The sequence below is a fragment of the Leptidea sinapis genome, chromosome 28 (genome assembly GCF_905404315.1).
Source record: "Leptidea sinapis chromosome 28, ilLepSina1.1, whole genome shotgun sequence".
Taxonomy (NCBI): Eukaryota; Metazoa; Arthropoda; class Insecta; order Lepidoptera; family Pieridae; genus Leptidea; species Leptidea sinapis.
Window position 1 is genome coordinate 2,513,422 of NC_066292.1, and position 20,847 is coordinate 2,534,268.

A 20,847-nucleotide genomic window follows, 5' to 3' on the forward strand; every position below is an offset into this window, starting at 1 on the left:
TCCTTTGAAGTTGTTTGAATAATTTTAACCGTATGTGCATACAGAATGACTGTTGAATTTACATAGATAGTTCACTCAGTATAAGTTATATATCTAGTCATGCTCTGTTCTTGTTGGTACAATGACATTGTGGCGACTAGATAAAGTAATTGATTTAACTTGTCGTGAGTTAAATCAATTTACGCTTTTTCATATGTTTTATGTTTATATATTTAATTGAATTAAATACGTTTTTTTTTAACAAAAGACACTGACTTACTTGTTTGAAAAGTACTCTTTTTACATTGAGCAATATGTATGTAACAAACATTATATGGCAGAGCGGGTATATTTTTAAAAAATTTTTACGCCAATACAGGACGAGACGAGCAGGACGTTCAGCTGATGGTAATTGATACACCCTGCTCATTACAATGCAGTACCGCTCAGGATTCTTGAAAAACCCATAAACTCTGAGCGGCACTACAAATAATTTTATAATTTGGTAATTTCACTAGCTATGGCGCGCTTCAGACCGAAACATATGCTTTATATCATACTTACACATTACTGCTTCATGGCAGAAACAGGCGCCGTATATACCTACACCCATTATGGGTATACACACATACCCATAATCTAGCATGCTGTGCAAAGAAGCCTCCCACTGGTAACTATCAAAATCTGAATCCCCTTTTTATTTTAGAAATCAAAAAATCACATCATAAATTGTGATTTATCCATTTCATCTATTGCTTTCAGTTATAACTAGTTAATAATCTATTTAATCCGTTTATAAATAATAATACAACATAAATTTATAAATGGGTGAAATCATGTTTTAATATTCAATATAAATACAATATAGACACAGCTAATATAAAACTTATAAAAATCAAGAATAAAATGATATATAAATTAAATAGACGATGCTAATATAGCATTTATGATTTTCATATATTCTCGGAACGTTATATTTCACTTCCGTGCAGACTCGTTTAGATTTCGAAGGCTTTACGTAAAAGCACATTAATGTACATAATCCTATATTTAGCTCACTGAATACCGCATGGAGATTAAAAGTTTTGCAACTCTTTGCGCGGTTAAGGAACGAATAAAATCAGTTGGTAAATAACGAATATATGTCATGTTATGGGATTAATGTTTAATGAATTACTTACTTAGTTATTAATATAATGTGGGAGGCTCCTTTGCATAGGATACCGGCTAGATTATGGGTCCCACAAGGCCGCCTATTTGCCGTGAAGCAGTTATTTGTAAACAGTATGGCAGACTACAAGAATAATCACACAGAACAAAAATATTCATATTTATAAAAATTAAACTTGTGAATGTTATTATACATTCATTTACTACAACTTTGGACAAATTGAGCTTTGATGAAAGACAAAAGAAGTATTGCCACCAAACTATATATTGCAAAGGTAAACTAACCGCTCCACAACGCTACCTTCTCGAAATTATTATTATGAATGAAAATGCTTTTCAATATAAGACATAACATACTTAGTCTAGCTCTAAGCACTATCACAATTATTGTGGTTGGAAATTCCGAAGGCAAGGTTCCGGTTTTCAAGGAGCTCTCTTTTACGTACTACAAAGCTGTGGAATGAACTTCCTTGTGCGGTGTTTCCGGGACGATTCGACGTGTACCTTCAAAAAAAAGCGTGTACACCTTCCTTAAAGGCCGACTACGCTCCTGTGATTTCTCTGATGTTGCAAGAGAGTGTAGGTGGCGGTGATCACTTAACACCAGGTGACCCGTACGCTCGTTTGTCCTCATTTTCTATAAAAAAAATGCAAAAGATCGCGCGGTGGCTCTCCTGCAAGTTTCACTGACCAAATTAAAGACTCGTCATCATAATTTTCCACAGTTGTAAGAGACGTATTGGACAGAATCTGGTGGAGGAAGAGCATACGCTCCAGATGTAACCCTTATGCCGACCACGATCCTCAGACATGAGGGACCGACCCCTGAGAGAGACTTAAAAAAAACTAAAATTATATGTATGCAAATGATTTGAGTTTTCTTTAGTGTTAATTGCCAATATTTATCTTTAAACAATTCGACACGTGTTTCGCCTCTAAACGAGGCATCCTCAGGACATGTTGTGTCGCCAAAATGTCTCGTGCCAGATTTTAAAGAAATCTCAAATCGTTTGTATAATTATGGATTTCCGCAAAGTAACGCCTACTTCAATAAATTTTCTAAAATTATATGATATCCATCAAAATTAATATCCGGATAAAGAGCCTCTTGAGAGCTGCCAAGAACTGTGGGTTGTTCTTCAATTTGCTGTTCGAAAGCAATATGAGAGAGCGTTATGTGAAGCTGAATAAAATCTTGAAGTCATATTTCCACCAAAAATACAAAAACAACTCGTACAGAATATCAGATTGTGTTCAATGTGCAGGTTGTGTTCAATGAACTTATATTAAGTTTTTTATAGAAGGGATGAATAGTCAACCATAGGAGTCACCTGATGGTTAGTAATCACCGCCGCTCATAATCTCTGATTTCGACCACAATACAGTGTTCTTTATAAGTTCTTAGTACATAAACTCAAACAGAAACAGTATACTATTTCTATTTATATCTATAGAAAACTTCATAGAAACAATTTTTATATTTCAAACTCCACCCGAGGTAGACAGGGTGGGCCTTGAGTACTTCAAATAAATGCACAAAATGTTTTCGTTGGAAAATTAAATAATTAAAAGCGGTCGGCAGCGCCTCTCTACGCTCGTTTGACGATGGTATAATAAAAACTTTCACCCTCCATTTCACTTCCTATGGAGTGGATAAAGAATCCTTTCATGGAGCTAATATTTTAAGGGTTCTGTTTCTACTGGGCTCCTATTACTAAGCTTTACCTGTCTGTCTGTGATCACAGTAATAAAACGTGTTTTTGTTTTGCCGCAAAGAGTATCAAAAAAAATATACTTTAATAAAGGGAATGAGTGCCGACGAAGAGAAAACTTTTGTATTTACAAAATGTCAGTTGTAGTTACTTTAGAGTATCATAATTTTAACTATTATTTACTTAGCTTAAAACCCCTTTATATTTTGTAACGTTTAACTTGCTTTGGATCTGCTGTTACGTACCCATATCACACTGAGCTGATACCAGCTCAAGTTCAATAATTTCATTTAATATTTTCCCCATTACAATGTTTCTCTTACACTTACCTATAGTTACACAATAACAATGCTAAGTATATAACTACTGGTATACAACTTATACTCTAAGAAAGCATATTCATGTGCGGCTTCTGTAGTCTTCGCTTTAATGAAAGGCTTGTATAATAAACATAAATTGTTTGGTGTTCCTAGTAGTTCAGCACTTTGACGTTATGAGTTAAATACCTACAGGCTGCGGCCCGCGACGCATTAACGTGACAAAATGTAGCCTATATTATGTTGTCTTATCCTGTTGTTGCTATTCATGCTAAATTTGAATTAAATTTGTTCATTAGTTTTCTTTTTGCCCGGACATACATATTATAGAAAAAAATATTAAATAGAAACACAGACAAAAAGACTAAAAAGTACCTACTTTATTTGATTCTAAAGTGTTTGTTGAACACACAGGAAGGATTTGCAATGTGCGGTTTTTACTTTGTTATTGTTTGTCTCTGCAATTCATAACAGCCCTATGACACTACAACCCCATGATGACCTATTTAGTCTAGAATTGTTAAGAGCAGTTTTACAGGTCTTTCAGACCTATTTTTTGGTATATATTTCAGAAGTCTGTTGGAAGAAAATTGTCACTGGAACTCGTATGACACTTCAATCTTATGACGACCTAGTCATTACAAATTCTAAGATAATTACTACAATTTGCAGATCCTTTAGACCGAATTTTTGGTAACTTTCGGATGTCTGTTAAAAGAAAATTGTCACTGGAATTCTGTGACACTTCAACCTAATGACAATCTAGTTACTAAATAGCTTAGGATAGCTAAGATATTTTGATATAATATTCTCCATATAACATCTTCTTAAAACGTTTTACTTAAACGATACCTACTCGTCTATATCCAATGAGTTGCTTAGTTGTACGCTTATAATCAGGCTAAGGTTGCGTGAAACAAATCGACAATGACTAGTGAAAATATTGTAACTATACGTTGGCATATCGAAACTAATGGCCGCATACATTTTTAATGGAATGATACAAATCGCTAGGTCACGTGTTTGAAATCCTTCGAATATTTGGTTTGTTTTGCTTTGTTGGAACTCACATTAATTAATTTTATTAGAATTATTGGATTAATGTGCTTTATGAAGTATTTTTTATACAGTCCACTAGCCCTGCTAAGAATGCTTTAAGAATTGTGTAAGCTATTATTTTCTGGCGAATGTTAATAATAATAAATCTTTATTTCTTGCAAAAAGAAAATTCTATTTTGCTTAGAATTACCCTCGACCCCCAAACTAGGACAGCCGGACAGGACATGGGGGTCAGTCTCTTCCCAATTTTGTAAATGTCAAAGAAAACAAAAATCAACATATTTTTAGGTGACTAACAATGGTGGTTATGCAACTAATGATGACAATAATAAGTATTTTATATATTATTTAGGGTGTGTGATGTGTGTGTGTGTGTGTGTGTGTGTTGTGTGTGTGATCATTGTATTGTCAGATGTCTTTACAACTTTGGTATGGGGCTCAAGAGCTCAATTAATAGTAGAAAAACGTCTCCATCTATTAGGTGATTGATGATGAGACTCCGGTCGAGTTACTATATTACTTGCTCCGGGTACTATGGAATTCACAAACAAGAGTTGAAACGTTTTATAAACAATTAGGTTCATGGTAATTCGGTGACGTATCGAGAAATTCTATTTTAATTGTTTTTATTTTTGAATACAAACAGACAATTTTGATTATTACAGAGAGATAAACTAAAAAAATTATAAAATTGAACAATTATTATGACTATTAAATACCGAAAAGTTAAAAATTTTTCAAATGAGTTATTAAGATTGACGATTGCCAATATATTAATAAATAAATCTTAAGAATGATTCTGAGTACTTATTTATCTATAAAACATTTCTATCATCCAGGAAATTACATGGTACGCCGCGAGCACTGAGCTCCAAAACAAAATTGCAATTCACGGCGATTCATTTATAAAAGGTAGACCGTAATCACGTCATCTGCAAAAGTCTGATAAAGGTTAAAATAAATAAAAAAAAAACATGATAGACAGAAGTTATAAGGCAATCTAAGTTGAACTGTTTAATATTGAAATTGTTTAACTTAAGAAAAAGTTAGGTTATTACTTATATGTTATGTATATTATATGATCATCTAAGGAAACGTTATTAATTAATGCAATATTTTATTGATTATAAAATATATGTTATTCTTAGTTACAATTCTTGAATATGAACACAATTGGTTAGAGTGAGAAAAGAAAAGCCAGCCTACCACTGCCGTATGCGTGAGAGAAAGGGAAGGCAGACAGACTGGCGCCGTAACGCGTTACCTTACGAAGCGTTTTAGCCTCCCATAACAAGTTATCACTTCATTAAGGAGCCTTTTTATAAAAACTAACACAAGAGCATATAATAACTCATGTTTAGCTAATGGACCTTTGATTCAACACACAAGAAAATAACCGGCAACAATTTATTCTATATTAGGAAATGTAAGCAGAAATGGTATAAATATAATTCCTAAAGTTACGACTGAAGACCATTGAATAAACAATAAAATTCCGCAGATCGGCGCGTCTTTCGTAAGATAAATACAAGTTGATTTCGAGGTAATATGAAATTATATGTTCGTAGGTATCTAACGCATAACTTTTGCGTTTGAAATACAAAGCTGTTCTTTGTGTGTTTTTCTTAAACAGTATTGTTAATAAGTTAACATTTTATTGCAAGAATTTTGAAGTGAAAACTTCTTAACGCACGTCGGGCACTTTTTGAAATGGGAAAAACACCGTTACCGACACCTCTGTATATAAGTATGTACATATATTGTATATCTACATGCATGAAGGCATTTTAGGAAATGGGAAAAACCATTAAGGTCTCGACACTGTTACTGTTACCATTACCAAAAACACTTCATTTAAAAGTATTTCCTGAATAAATATTTCGTGACGATTCAAGGAATACACACGTAACAGTTCAAGTTTTCACTTCCGTCGGCACTTCTGGACTATGACTGTTTGTTTTTGAATTGAAATTTATTAATACGCATTAAACACTTATCTTTTAAAATTTTGCGAAGTTGCTAGAGTCAGGCAATTATAGCTGAGCTTTGTGAAGTTATATTTTCGATTATTTAGTAAATGTACAAAAAACGTTTCTTATTTCAAAATTTTCAGTTTTCTCTCAGCGATGCTCATTGCTTCTTAAAGATTTGAAACCTAAATTTTTTTTTTTAATATCATCTGTAGAGTACATCTCTAAGGAGCTACAAGTGGTAAATTGAAATTCAACGCATAGCTTAGCGTTTAGATCTCTTGGCATTGTGTTGAAACGTCACACCATTGTATGTTTTATCGCATTTATCACGATAAATGCGTGGCGTTTCTCTATAGTGCTGTTTTCAAGAAATTTTCGTACACGTACAACCAAACTGTAATATGAGCTTCTTTGTACGGTGTTTCCAGGGTGATCGATATGGGTTCCTTAAAAAAAGTGCGTACACCTTTCCAAAAGCCATGTCGTAACGTCCTATAAATCAGGTAACGTAGGTTCGTTTTTCTTCCATATCAACAACATATCATACAAAAACTAATGTGTAAGATATGTTGGAAAAGGTCAATAGGCAAACATTACACGATCAGGTATGGGGTACATATTAAAATGAGTTCCAAAAATAATAGACATACATGAAAGGTTTCAACCCTTTACGAAGTAGCGGTAGATTCTATAAGAAAAATATTTTATTTTATTTGACATACATAAGTGTCATTTTCGTGCCCTACTTGAATAAACTGATTTTGATTTGATTTGATTAGATTTGTTTGATGCTAGTGGAGGAACGCCAAGATATCATAAAAAAATCAGTTATTCCTGTTTGCCCCTCTCGGAGACAAACATGACTGTATGTATGTAAAAAAAATATTACTTACAAAACCGTATAAATAAGAAGACATTTATGAATTTCATTAATTTGAATAATGAAAGTCGTTCTCATTACAATATTTATGACCTTTGACGTTTATCAGAAGAGATAATCTTATTATTTCCTTTTCTTTTTTTATTTATTAATGTATACAGAAATATAATGAGTTTCTTGAGGGCTTAGTGTGCTATAGTGATTAATGATTATAAATAAAATGCTACCTCCCGGCGTTCCAAAATCAAAATGATCAATCAAAAATTATCTGTATGAAGTCTACTTATACTAACAAATTATTAACATAATTACATTTCTACTTTCTTTTTCCAAGCAATTCCCGAATCAGGTTTAGTCACTACTCTCTCTTTTATGACTGGGAAAAGAAAATATATTACCTCCTTCGTGCCTCCTCCAAGCAACTCGACAATTATGCAATAACGGCACCATTTTTGAGCTTGAGAGGTGAAATAACTATTTTACAGAAGGAGGCTGCTAAAGGAGTCAACAATAACCTAAATAGTGTAAAAAATTTCTTTAAATTTTAAGAAAGGATTCATTTTAATAGTTAATGTTCACTCAACAATTATGCGCTATCGAACGATTTTATTTCAATTTTCGTGCTGTTAAGAGGCTAGGGAAATGGTACTTAATAAGAAGACGAATGCAATAAATTTATTTGACAAATGAAGAAAGAATATTTTATAAGAATTACAAAACAATCCACACCACTTAAATATATATATATATCAGTACTATATTTAAAATAGACTTATATTAAATAAATTGCAGTGTTGTATTGAAACTTGTACCCATGATAAGATCTTACTTGTGTTATGGATACCAACGTACGCATAAATCAACGTATTTTGGTTAAGGATAAAAATACAACTAGAAGAAAAGGTATGCATACATTTAAGGTTTACAGCAGCATTTTTATTAATATATACTGTATGTAAAATCTTCCTTTCTTATAGTAAATAATATAAACTAATGTTTTAACTACATAATTGTAGAAATAATAATTTGTGAAGTTAAATTAGAGGATTAAAATAAATATATTAATTCGTTATATCTTGATTCGGTTAGCATGGTCATCGCATATCTGTTAAAAAAATTGTAAAAGTTTTTTCATTAAATTTGTTGGATGAAAAATTTCTAAGTGATATTAATGTTTGCTCGGAGCTAGTCTAAAAATCCGACACATTTTTGGGACACGAGTAATATGTTAAGTCGTTAAAAGCATATGAAATGTGTGTTTACGTGTGCGGAGTGAAATCGGCGCGATGTTGTGACGGCCGCGGCGTGTACAGGTGGTAAGGTAAATGATATGGGGCGCGGCGAGTGTATCGAGCGAGCTAGCGACGGCGCGCGCAACCCAGAACCTGCTCAGTGGCAGCCCCGTGAGGACCCTGGTCGGTCGCGTTAAGTGTTAAATGCTATCGGTCACAGGCGGCCGAAAGGCGGTTAACCCGCCACCGCCTCTCGGTCATACTCACCCCTATAGGTGCTATACAGTGCAAAGTTAAAGTTACTATTCCGCGACTATTTACAGTGTGTATTACTACAGTCACAATTCCTGTTTACATCCTTATCACATTTCCCTTATTATATTTTTATTTACCTCGCTTTCATTAAAAAATATATTTTTATGTACAAAATAATCATAATCAATTTGTGTGTGGCGAACCTAAATTAATTTTATCACATTATTCATTCGTTAAGATTTTGTTGTAGGAGGAATAATACTAATTTAGTATATAATATATCAAAGTAAGCATGAACTTGTATGACAGAAACTAAAAGGACTTCTGAAATATTCATAAAATTTAAAAATAAATTTTAGAATGGGATGTAGAATCAATTTTCAAATATTCTTGCTATTTATATAAAACCGTAAATTAATGAATGATCAAAATTTGAATTTCCTTTAATTTCATTATAAGAATATCACATAAACGGCTATATAATCTTTTTAAAATATTCGCCAAATGATTTAACTGGATACCCAAATATGAATATCGAGCTAAATTGAAATGATAATGAATCAAAATCTAATTCAAATGTAATAAATCATGGATTGTGTTGAAACTGGTTGACTGCATAATGTGTCGTATGCAGGATTTAGCGTAGCAATGACAGCTAAGCAATCACAGCGTAGCAAAGCGTGGTAAATCTGAGCGTAGTATTGAAAGCGTAGCAAACCTCGTAGCAGTATTCTACCAAATAAATGAGTATATTATTATTGTATGTTAAGCGCTCTGGTACTGTATCAAAAGTATAGGTTCCATTCTTATTCCTCTCTAAATCTAAGCGTTGGTCGAGTGGTATAGGTGCCTTATGAGCTACAGGTTGTGGGTTGGTTCCCGCTGGGTACATTGAGTATTTTGTGTTCTAAAATATTTAATATGTTCTGATGGTTGGACTGTTAAATACAAATTCTGAATTCTGAAACTTCTGAATTATCCACTGCTAATTACCATAGTTAATGATTGGCTATAAAGCAGCACAATTGCTATACACTGGTCTATCGTGACGATATAAAGCATATATGTTGTCCCAACTTTTTGTTCATAGTCAAAATTTTAATTAAAACTTTTCAGTAGTTTTCGTTTTGCCCAGGCATACGCACAGACAAAAAGGCAAACGAAGAAAGAGACAAAAATTCTATAAAAGAATTTTTTGTCTTTGGTATTAGAACGCTTGTAGAACACACAACAAGTATTATTTAAGAAAATACTCTAAATATAGTTTTTACCTTGTTATTTTACGTAAAGATGTAATGAATGGAGATGATCACCTTCCATCAAAAGAACCCAATCTCGTTCGGTAATGACTGACGTTTGACATAAATAAATGCTTCTCTTTTTAAAATTATAATATTCATGATATTATATTGCTAACGCTGCGCTTTAAGTCAATTTCTATTGTTACATCACGAGAAGATGGGCCTTTTCGTTCATAAACTAACTTGTTTTTAGAATCTTGAGAAAAATGAAGAAAATTTCAGTTTATTAATTTTGACAGTTATACCTTAGTGTGATTAAACCGTCAAAGGCTTGTGATGGCTTAAATAGTAAATAATATTTTTATATATTCGTAATATTTTTGTCATGAAAAGTAATGATAATTATTATAATGAGAGTTTGAGTAATAAATGAATTAAAATATATTTAAAACTACTATGGGACACAATTTTGAGTTTGCGATTACCCAAGTTCAAGGTTTTTCATAATATTAAGTACAAAAAGACTTTAAGACTGGCAATTATGTAACTTAATCAATATAAGTTCGATGATACTACGAGGCTTTAATTCCTAAAAGAATGACATGCTCTTTTGACAGCAAAAGCCATTAATTTGAGTTCAAGGGCAACTTGTAATTAATAAAAAGTCAGAAAATTGTTTGAGAAAAAGGTCACGGTATCGATTGAAATGAAAACAGTTGAACGTGTGTAGTTTAGTAGTTGATCAAAACAAAAATCTAGAAATGTCAGTTATTCTTCTTTGATAGTTGTTGGTGGGTATATATCACAAATTGTGTAATTAATTACATTTGAGAAATTTTCAAGTGAAAACTTCTTAGATGCACTTATTCTCCATCCAAACGTAGAACTAAATGTTTTTAGCGGAAGAATTTTATTTAAAGATCATTCGGGACATAATGAAGTTAACTTCCATATAAACAATAATTTAACAGATTAAATACGTCATCATATTTCGTGAATTGAACTTAAAACAAAGCCCTGCTAACCCCATTCTACAAACAGCCTATTTTGGTGCTGATAAAATATTCAACGCGTTTTGTTACACAAGAAGCGGGCTGTTATGTGAGCATTAGTGTGCTCGGTTTAGATCACGTGGTCTGAGGTTAGATTAAATAGTAGATTTGTAAAAAAAAATGTAGTAAGCTCATTAATCACTCCTTTTTCTTGAGTCAGCTTAAGAAGACTTCTGACAACGGTACAATGTCACGCAAATTAAATTATATGATTCTTCATTGTTTTAATGAAAATAAGCAACGAGACGCGCAGGACGTTGGGCTGGTGGTAATTGATTCGAACTGCCCATTACAATGCACTGCCGCTAAGGTTTCTTGAAACACCCTAAAATTCTGCGGCATTTGAAAAATTGCGCTCGTCACTTTGAGACATTAAATGTTAAGTCTCATTTGCCCAGTAATTTCACTAGCTTATGGAAAAAATTGCTAGAATTTTTTATTATTCATACGAATTTCAAGTCTACTTTGCTATTTATATACATATATATTTATTTATTTATTTTGATATTAGTATTCATAGTTAGATTTTTCAATTTCTGGTTAGCAGCATCAGAATTTCCGTCCCAATTTGAATAATGACAACAAGTCATAAATATCTTGGAAATTAATTTAAAAAAATAACGTATACACAACTTATTACTTAGATTTATTGTGATAACCATTTAAAAAAAATGACATACAGCAAATTATATCATCAGTAAATCCCGAAAGATATTCTAAAAATTTTAAACACTTAAGTTTAAGCTCGGTAAAAACCTAAGTTTTAAAATGAGGAGAGAGTGTATAGTTGTACAACTGTAGAAACATTTATTCACGAATACAGTAATGTCAAAATAAGAGTTACTTGACACAGAGGTCAATTTTCAGGGCAAGTGTGAAACTTATTTCACGATTTGTGAAAGCCTTAGTTGTAAAATTATTCTCGTTTGAATTTCTTTGCTTCTGTATCACATTTTAATCGTGTAATATTATGTTTTATTTCGCGAAAAACATTCAAAACTATAAGACTAGGATCTGTATATTAAAATTAAATATTGGTTCCTTTGTTTTTGATTCGATATTCAAAATTTATTTAAATATTAAAAGGGGAGTGTTTCGAGGAGTTGTTTCACCTGATTACTGCCGCCGAATTCCACCTTTGAACGACACGCCACAAGTTAGAATATCATCCCCACTATCTAGATGTGTGGCGGTCCTCCACAGTGCGGTTTTCAAGGATGTTTCTTTCACGTACTACAAAGCTGTGGAATAAGCTTCCTTGTGCGGTGTTTCTGGGACGATAAGACATGGGTACCTTCAAAAAAAGCGCGCAAATTCCTTAAAGGCCGGCAACGCTCCGGTGATTTCTCTGGTATTTCTCTGGTGCAAGAGAATGTGGGCGGCAGTGACTTATAGCCAGGTGACCCGTACGCTCGTTTGTCTTCTTTTTTTTTACACCTACTGGAAGTAGGCTTACACAGTACAGCTTCGTTGTTATTTTTGATTTAAGCTCTACTTTTGAATTTATTTTATAAATAAATAAAACCATAATATGTTAGTTAGAAATAAGAAGAAAATTAAACTTGCCTAATAAACCGTTTATGGATTAGACAACATGATTGTTCAAAAACGTTGTTCTATTCGTTTCTCTCATTATTTTTACAATATGATATAGGATTATGATTATGTATAAATTTCTCGAGTAAATGATCGCACTCTCCTTGGCGATTCAAGCTCAGTTCACCAAAAATATATAGCTAAGCGTGACAGCTCCCCCTTATTCACAACCCAAAAACTAACGTGCTCGCAAATAAGTCTTCACTTAAAGACTTTAAAAAAAGAAAGCGTATTTGACGTTGTGATGATTTCGTACAATAAATAGAGTCATTCGGGATGAATATACTTGTATACAATTAAAAAGTAAAATATGACAAATTAATTTTCTGCAGTGTAAATACAAAATAGGCTGCAGTTAAAATGAAACTACCTCATTAGTAAAAAAGGAACCATCCAAAGCGAGCACAATACGTAACGCCAACTTCCTTTCGCAGGCTTTCTTCTACAAACCTGCTCGAGGCAACTGTTAATGAGAGACTCAACCAAACAAACACAAACCACAATTTGATGTCTTACTACACTAAACATAAAACAGAGAATTCATTGCAGAAATTTTATGCCGTGAACTAATATATCAGTATCCAATTCATTGGTTACGTTGAATGTCTATTGACCCGGAAACGCCCCTTGTTCTAAGTTTAAAATATTAATGAATCGAAGGAATTGTACATTTCCGGTCACTGAAACACACTTTTGTTTGACTCTACCAAAGAAATTTGATTTAAAAACAACTTTTATATGACTTGTCTTAAGTTGTCCTAAAGACGCGTACGTTTATAAAGTTTGGAAGGCGGTATAAATTGTTCCGTAAGTGCGGCTTACATTAAACCTTCGAAGGAGAACGTACTGTGAATAGGTAATATGAAATTTTAACGAACTTCGGCGCAATAAATAAAGGAAAATGGCTTTAAGAAAAAATTACAACACGAAATATTTCCTTTGCGTGCTTAACGAAGCTGAAATGAGAAGGGCGTGATGTTTGCGTAATTTTCAAGTAACGCAAATTGTGGGTATTGATAAAATTACTTAAATTTCAATTTTACATCATTTTTATCATTTGAGTTATTAAGTAATTGGATGGATGGATGAATATTAAACCGTGATGTTATATTAGAGTAGATAGATTTCTATTTTTTTTTTTGATCATATTCGAAATCAGATGTTGATGGTAAATCAAATTCAAATATTTTTATTGAAAATGTGATTTAAAATCACGTATTATATTACGTCAAATACCCATTCGAGATAGTGTGCCTCAGAGCTGAAAAGAACGGGAGCAAGAAACTCAGCGGACTTTTTTTAATAAAAATATGGATAACAATGTAATATCGTACAATAAAAATTCTTCAAAGCACTTCAGTTGAAGTATTTTACTGTGATTATTACTCAAACTGTTTTCTATTATTCACGTTACTTCAATTTATAGTTAAAATTTGTAAATAGTTATAGTACAATTAGAAATTACAATTGGTAAAAGCATAGTTTAAATATTTTATGGTATAAAGTGAACTATTACCCAAATTCCATGCTCTTCAATTATTTGTGTAAATATAATATGCAAACGGCAAACTTTATCTTTGCATTTAACTCTAGCAGACAATCAAAGAAATTTTAATAAGCAAATGTACATATAGAACCCTGTTAATACTTTGTATAGAAAACTTGAAAAGTGTATAAAGTGGATTTTTATTATCGTCATTAATGTGGTAACAAAGCTTAAAAAATTGCATCTACTTTATTTGTGAACATTACCAAAAATATGAGTAAATTTTTTTTTAATGAAAATAAGGGACAAGACGGGCAGGACGTTCAGCTGATACGCACTGCCCATTACAATGCAACGCCGCTCAGGATTCTTGAAACCCCCAAAAATTCTGAGCGGCGCTACAACTGCGCTCGTCACCTTGAAACAAGACGTTAAGTCTCATTTGCCCAGTCTCACTAGCTACGGCGCCCTTCAGACCGAAACACAGTAATGCTTACACATTACTGCTTCACGGTAGAAATAGGCGCCGTTGTGGTACCCATAATCTAGCCGGCATCCTGTGCGAAGGAGCCTCCCACTGGTAAAATTGGAATTGGTATATTTGGAAGTTACTAGTATTAATATACAGGCCCGGCCTAGTTTAATGCTAGTGACAAATAAAAATAATATACATTATTTTAGTTAAATTAAATTAAATTTGCAATTTTGCTGTGTTAAAGTTTATAATAATTAATTAATGATTAGTGTATGATTAATAGCGTACCTAATATTACTTATATAAGTTACTCAATAGTAAATAAATGCTGAAATTTCAATTATTATGCCAGGGAAATTCAAACTTAAATATATACATCAAAATCAATAGTTTTCCGGACAAGAAGGTATTTATTTTGTTAATATTTTTTAATAATCAAAAAATTCCAATACAAATCAGTTTATTTAAAATAGGTTTAAAATCACTTATTCAAAGACAAAATCCTTCCATTCTAAGATAATATGATATCATTTGTAAGTCATTCACACTTTTATAGTACGAAACTAGTGTTATTAAACAATTCTTTTGAAGATCGAGAAAAAGCTCAAAGTTCTCTGTGTTCACATTATGATTATCACAGTTTCTATGTCCTATATCTTTACTATGAGAATAAATATATAAGATACTAGCTGACCCAGCAAACGTTGTATTGCCGATATTAAAATCGCGATACAAAAGTAACTGTTGATCGTAGATGGTTGAAAATTTGAATTTGTGTGTATTCTTTAATGCTGACTCATAATCGAACAAATTTAAAAAAAAATGTCAAAAAAATAAAAATTCGTGTGGACCACCCTTAACATTTAGGGGGATGAAAAATAGATGTTGTCCGATTCTCAGACCTACCCAATATGCACTCAAAATTTCATGAGAATCGGTCAAGCCGTTTCGGAGGAGTACAAAGTTTAACACCATGACACGAGAATTTTATATATTAGATATAAGAATACTCTGAGAGAAAGACGACTCTATCTTCTCTTACAAAATCTCATCAAACAAGTATTCATTAAAAATATAATGTGCTTATCGTCGAGCTTGGTTAATCGTGTTTTATAATGACCGCATTTAGTGTTTAATATTAGATCGCCTTTCATTCGATTTTCAGGTTTGTGCCTTATTTACGCTGCTATTTTAGTCATTAGTTATTATTTATCCAGATTGATCAAAGTGGATAAAAGGAGTCTAATATTGAAAACAAAATTACAAACTTATAAGTTTGGTAAGCCCAGATCTTAACTCATTAACTGAACAGACACATATTAAGAATTTGTTATTGTTTCAAATTTATAATCACTTTTCAAAATACTCGCTTTCATAATCAACATTTGAACCCCAATTGTAGCCGTGAAGTGTGTTTTGAATTAATTGCCTATTATTTAGTAGTAAAAAAACATACAAATGATTTGAGTTTTCTTTGGTATTAATTCCGCCAATATTTGTCTTAAAACAATTCGACACGTGTTTCGCCTCTATACGAGGCATCCTCAGGACGTGTTGTCTCGCCAAAATCTGGCATGATATTGTTTAAAGACAAATATTGGCGGAATTAAGACTAAAGAAAACTCAAATCATTTGTATAATTATGGATTGCCGCAAAGTAACGCCTACATCAATAAATTTTCGTAAAAAAAACAGTCAAATCGGTTCCTTATCATCTTACAAGATATGACACTATGCACTTTATTAAAACATTTGTAAGCTATTACAATTAGAGTACATTGTATTTAAATTACACTGTTAAGTTTTACACTGAAATTGAAATCCCTGTGTGGACTCGAGCCTCTTTTGCCCGAACACGCATCACATAACCGAGCGTGACAGCTCATTCTTATTCGATACTCACAAAATCTAGTCAGCACACTTAAGAAGTATTCAATTTAAAATGTGATCTATTTTCCTGTCACAATCTATCATGATCTAAATATTTATGGCTGCTTGTTCTCAGTAAATCTCACGGGTGTTTTGTAGGCTGTATCAGTTATATGGGTGAACATTTGATTATTGGATGTCGCATGTATTTTTTTTATTAAGAACTAGCTGACCCGACAGACGTTGGTCTGTATATAATTAATAAAATAATGTTTTTATATGAATTTGTTAATAATATATCATAACATCATAAATTACTTCGTAAAATATGCACCCAGCTGTCGTAATGAAATTGTTTCACAGCAGAACTGTCAAACCGTGCGTCAATAAATTCTCTCATAGAAATTATGTATGGACACATCAAAGGAAAAACAAGTTTGTTATTTTTATTTAATTTAGCAGCATTTTCCTATTTATTCACCTTTTAAACCTTCTCTGGACTTCCACGAATAATTCAAGACCAAAATTAGTCAAATAGGTCCAGCCGTTCTCGAGTTTTAGCGAGACTAACGAACAGCAATTCATTTTTATATATATAGATATTCTACGCATAGAGCAAACGTTTCTATATATTTATCTGAGTTTGTCATAGATATCAAAACTCAAATCCTTTATTTTTGCATGTTGTCATTAAATTAATGCTAGTATTCTTAAGCTTTTTGTATTGGCAGGTGTAATTAAATTGCTTGTTGGATAAGCGGATTAATTTCATTGAATAGGATTAAGAAATCATTATAAATAGTAACAAGAATCTTAGTAATAATATTATTCAATTTTAATTGCACTGAAAAGTGTTCTTAATTTTGTTCATTTATCTAATTTAAGTCTTAATAAAAACCTTTAAAAAATCACATACAATACACTAAAAAGAAAAGGTTTCACACAATATAGGTTTTGCAATATTGACATTCTTGACAAGTGCCTTTCATTTCCTTATCTAATTTAAGTCTTAATAAAAACCTTTAAAAAATCACATACAATACACTAAAAATAAAAGGTTTCAACGATATAGTTTTTCCAATATTAACATTCTTGACAAGTGCCTTTCAGTTTTAATAAAATTCTCCTTGAAGTGCCTGTCATTCGAATTTTTCATATAAAATAATTTTCCCAAGTATTAGCCGTAAATTATTCTTACGGACTTGCCGTAGACATATATGATACGGTTCGGTTTAATTTATGAAATACCTCTCTCGGAAAACAGGCTCTTGGTTACAGCGGTGTGGGACAAAGAAAATGATCCTTTCTGGGATCTGACTAGCATTATACTCGTCACCCCGAGGGATTCTTTTAATTATAAACCCTGTTTTAATTTGGTACAGCAATTATATTTCTAAGAAGACATATTGTTTGTGATAATTTTATACATAATTATGTAGTAGAATTTATAAAATGAGAAATATTAATTACGTACGCTGTTAAGAAATATGTTCGAAGTAGATCCGTCGAACAGCATTATATTAAAAATATTGCTTAGTAGATAATATTAATTACTTATAACCATATGTTGGCTTTAGTAAGGCAGTACGCGAGTAAACATTGATCGGTCCGGTCCTAGTTACCATTAACCATTTGTCTATAACCATTACAGGACTGTTCCAAGTAACCATTTTAACCAATTAATAGTAGAAATCCGCGTACTCACAAGTAGAACCATTAATTATAGTTATTAAGCAAGTGACATAGATTAGTTTAGTACCTTAAGTAAATATTTATTTACTTAAGATACTCCTTTACCTTACCTTAAGTAAATAAAGTAAATATTTAATAAATAAAGTAAATATTTATTTACTTAAGGTAAGGTAAAGGATTTCCTTTAACCATAAAATCTATCATATCTACCCCTAAGTGCACCCCTTTTCAAAATATATAAATTAAACTACACATATTTAAATAAATTAAGTTTTAATTATTCTCACGAAGGGTTCCACAGAATATATACAATAATTCTCCACTTATATTTTGAGAGTGAAAACTACTTAAAGCCCGCGATTGGTTGATAACTTCATCATTAGTAAATCATTCAGATATATATTTACTATTCTAATATTAAATACAATTTTGTAATATTTAGAAATATGTTTGGATACATTATTTACATTCGAATAGTAAAAATGATATTATTTTAACCAGTTTTAATAAACGAAACATTTAAGAAAGGGGTCGTGAATGTTGCTGTTGAGGTATGCGGGGTAGCTAAAAGAAGGAAAGGAAAAAATAACTATAATTTGTGGATGGATAAAGAGGTACAAATGGCGGTGCAAGAAAAGAAGAAAGCTTGGTTGGATTGGTTAGCAACAAAAGCTAACCAAAAAGTACAAAAGGCAACGGATGACGAGATAAAAGAAGCAAGAACGAAGTATAAAAGATTGAAATCAGCAGCGAAAGCAGTTGTGTCTAGAAAGAAAGAAGAACGAAAGGATGATTTTGATAGGAGGCTCACTGAAGATTTCCAGTCAAACATTAAGTTCTTCTGGAAATCCATCAAAACTCGGAGCTCAGTATAATCAGGAGTCAAGTTGGGAACATTATAAGAGGAGAAGAATGTGTGCTAAAGAGATGAAAAGAGTATTTTCAAAGTTTGTTTGAAAGAGAGGAAGTGCATGAACAACATGCGGCAGCTTCTATTGAAACTAATATAAATGTTGATGAAAGTGAGATAAGCATGGATGAAATAGTGAAAGCATTGAAAAGTATGAGATTAGGTAAAGCTGCAGGGTATGACAGGATTACCGTCGAGATGCTGAGGGCTGGTCAGGGCATAGTGGCTAGCCAGCTGTACCGCCTCTTCAATTTGTGCTGGCGAAATGGGCAAGTACCAGGAGACTGGTGCAAAGCTGTAATCGTGCCATTGTATAAGGGAAATGGGTCACGACAAGACTGCAGAAATTACCGCGGTATAAGCCTTCTCAGCGTCGTTGGTAAATTGTATGCAAAAGTGTTGATTGAAAGAGTTATGAATGAAACATACGAAAAAGTATGGGATGCACAAGCGGGATTTAGAAAGGGAATGGGATGTACGGATCAGGTTAGAAAGGGAATGAAGATGAATGTAAAGAAGACGTAAGTGATGGTGCTTGAAAGAGATGAGGTAGTGACAGACTGCAATATCGTGATTGGAGATCTAAGAAATTGAACAGGTGAATGAGTTTGTGTATCTGGGTTCTAAATTTACAAGAGATGGAAAGTATGAGAGTGATATTGAAAGAAGAGTGAATGCAGGAAACATGGTGAATGGAGCTTTGCACTCCTTTATGAACAGTCAGAAGGTGTCTAATACGGCTCGCTTGGCTGTGCATGATAGGAGTTAAATTGAGTGACAGGATAAGAAATAGTGAGATAAGGAAACGTTGTGGTCTGAAAGAAGATGTTGTGACAAAAATTGAGAAAGGTATGCTGAGATGGTTTGGACATGTCGAGAGAATGAATGAAGAACGATTGACGAAGAAAGTGTATCAGGCCAGTGTGAATGAAAGTGTTGGAAGGGTTAGACCTAGGCGGATGTTTCAAGATCAAATCAGGGACGTCTTGAAAAAAGGCCAGGTCAAGAGTACCCTAAACCGGAGAACATGTATGAAAGGAATAATGAAAGTGGGCGAAGCGAAAGATGTATGTAAGGATCGTAGCAAGTGGAAAGACGTGGTCTCTGCCTACCCCTACGGGAAAGAGGCGTGATTTTATGTATGTATGTATGTATGTAATAAACGAAAAACAAAATTCTTCAACGCTTTTTGACTTTAAAATCAACGTAAATGTAAATTGTAAATTCAATAAAGTCTATATGAAATAAAGCATAATATACCTTTGAATAACTTTCTTTTCTTCAATATTTGCGTATTTACGAAGTTATACTATTTTGTACTCGTATTGTCAATAACATATAATATAACATAATATAAAAAGTTGAGGCTAGTGGTTAAAAAATTATTTTTTAATTTTTTGATACCTTTTTTTTTAATGTTATTTTGTATAAAGTTTACACTTTTATGTTAGGTTAGGCTGCCGTATTTATAGGCAATTGAAAGATAAAAATGATGTATTAATATTTAAATACACGAACATACTAAAAGTAGTGCGTAGGTACTAGTAGTAATCAAACGAGGTATAGCAGCACCATTTAAGTATAAAAAAAATATAATTAAGAAAAATAAATATATAATTCTAATGAGGAGTTCCCATGCTCACTTATCGGTTTTATCACCAAATCCAGAATCCCATTTATTTTGAATTGGTATCAAAGATACGTAAATTTCAATTGAAATATTACAGTATTTCTATGCAGAAGACTGTGACGAAATTTTTAATATTAAATTATACACCTAATGCTAAAATAAATATAAAATGTTAAAATCAACAACGAACATGTATTAATTTAATATATAAATTATTCACCGTAACCAACTAACCTACATAAGTTTGAGAATCATATTCTTTCTAAAGGCTTTGTAGGGTAACTCAAAAACACTTATATCAGAAACCTACCAGTGGGAG

At 32.3% G+C, this 20,847-nt stretch overlaps 1 protein-coding gene across 6 annotated transcripts in view; it reads left to right on the forward strand.

Moving 5' to 3' along the window:
• Positions 1-8,497: 8,497 nt before the first annotated feature.
• The window catches only part of LOC126973158 (protein unc-13 homolog A), a 116,118-nt gene continuing 103,768 nt past the window's right edge, over positions 8,498-20,847 (forward strand). For all 6 annotated transcript variants that reach the window (XM_050820363.1, XM_050820364.1, XM_050820365.1 and 3 more), the window contains exon 1: positions 8,498-8,644. The gene's annotated coding sequence lies outside the window, so the exon portion shown is untranslated. The remainder of the gene's footprint in view (positions 8,645-20,847) is intronic.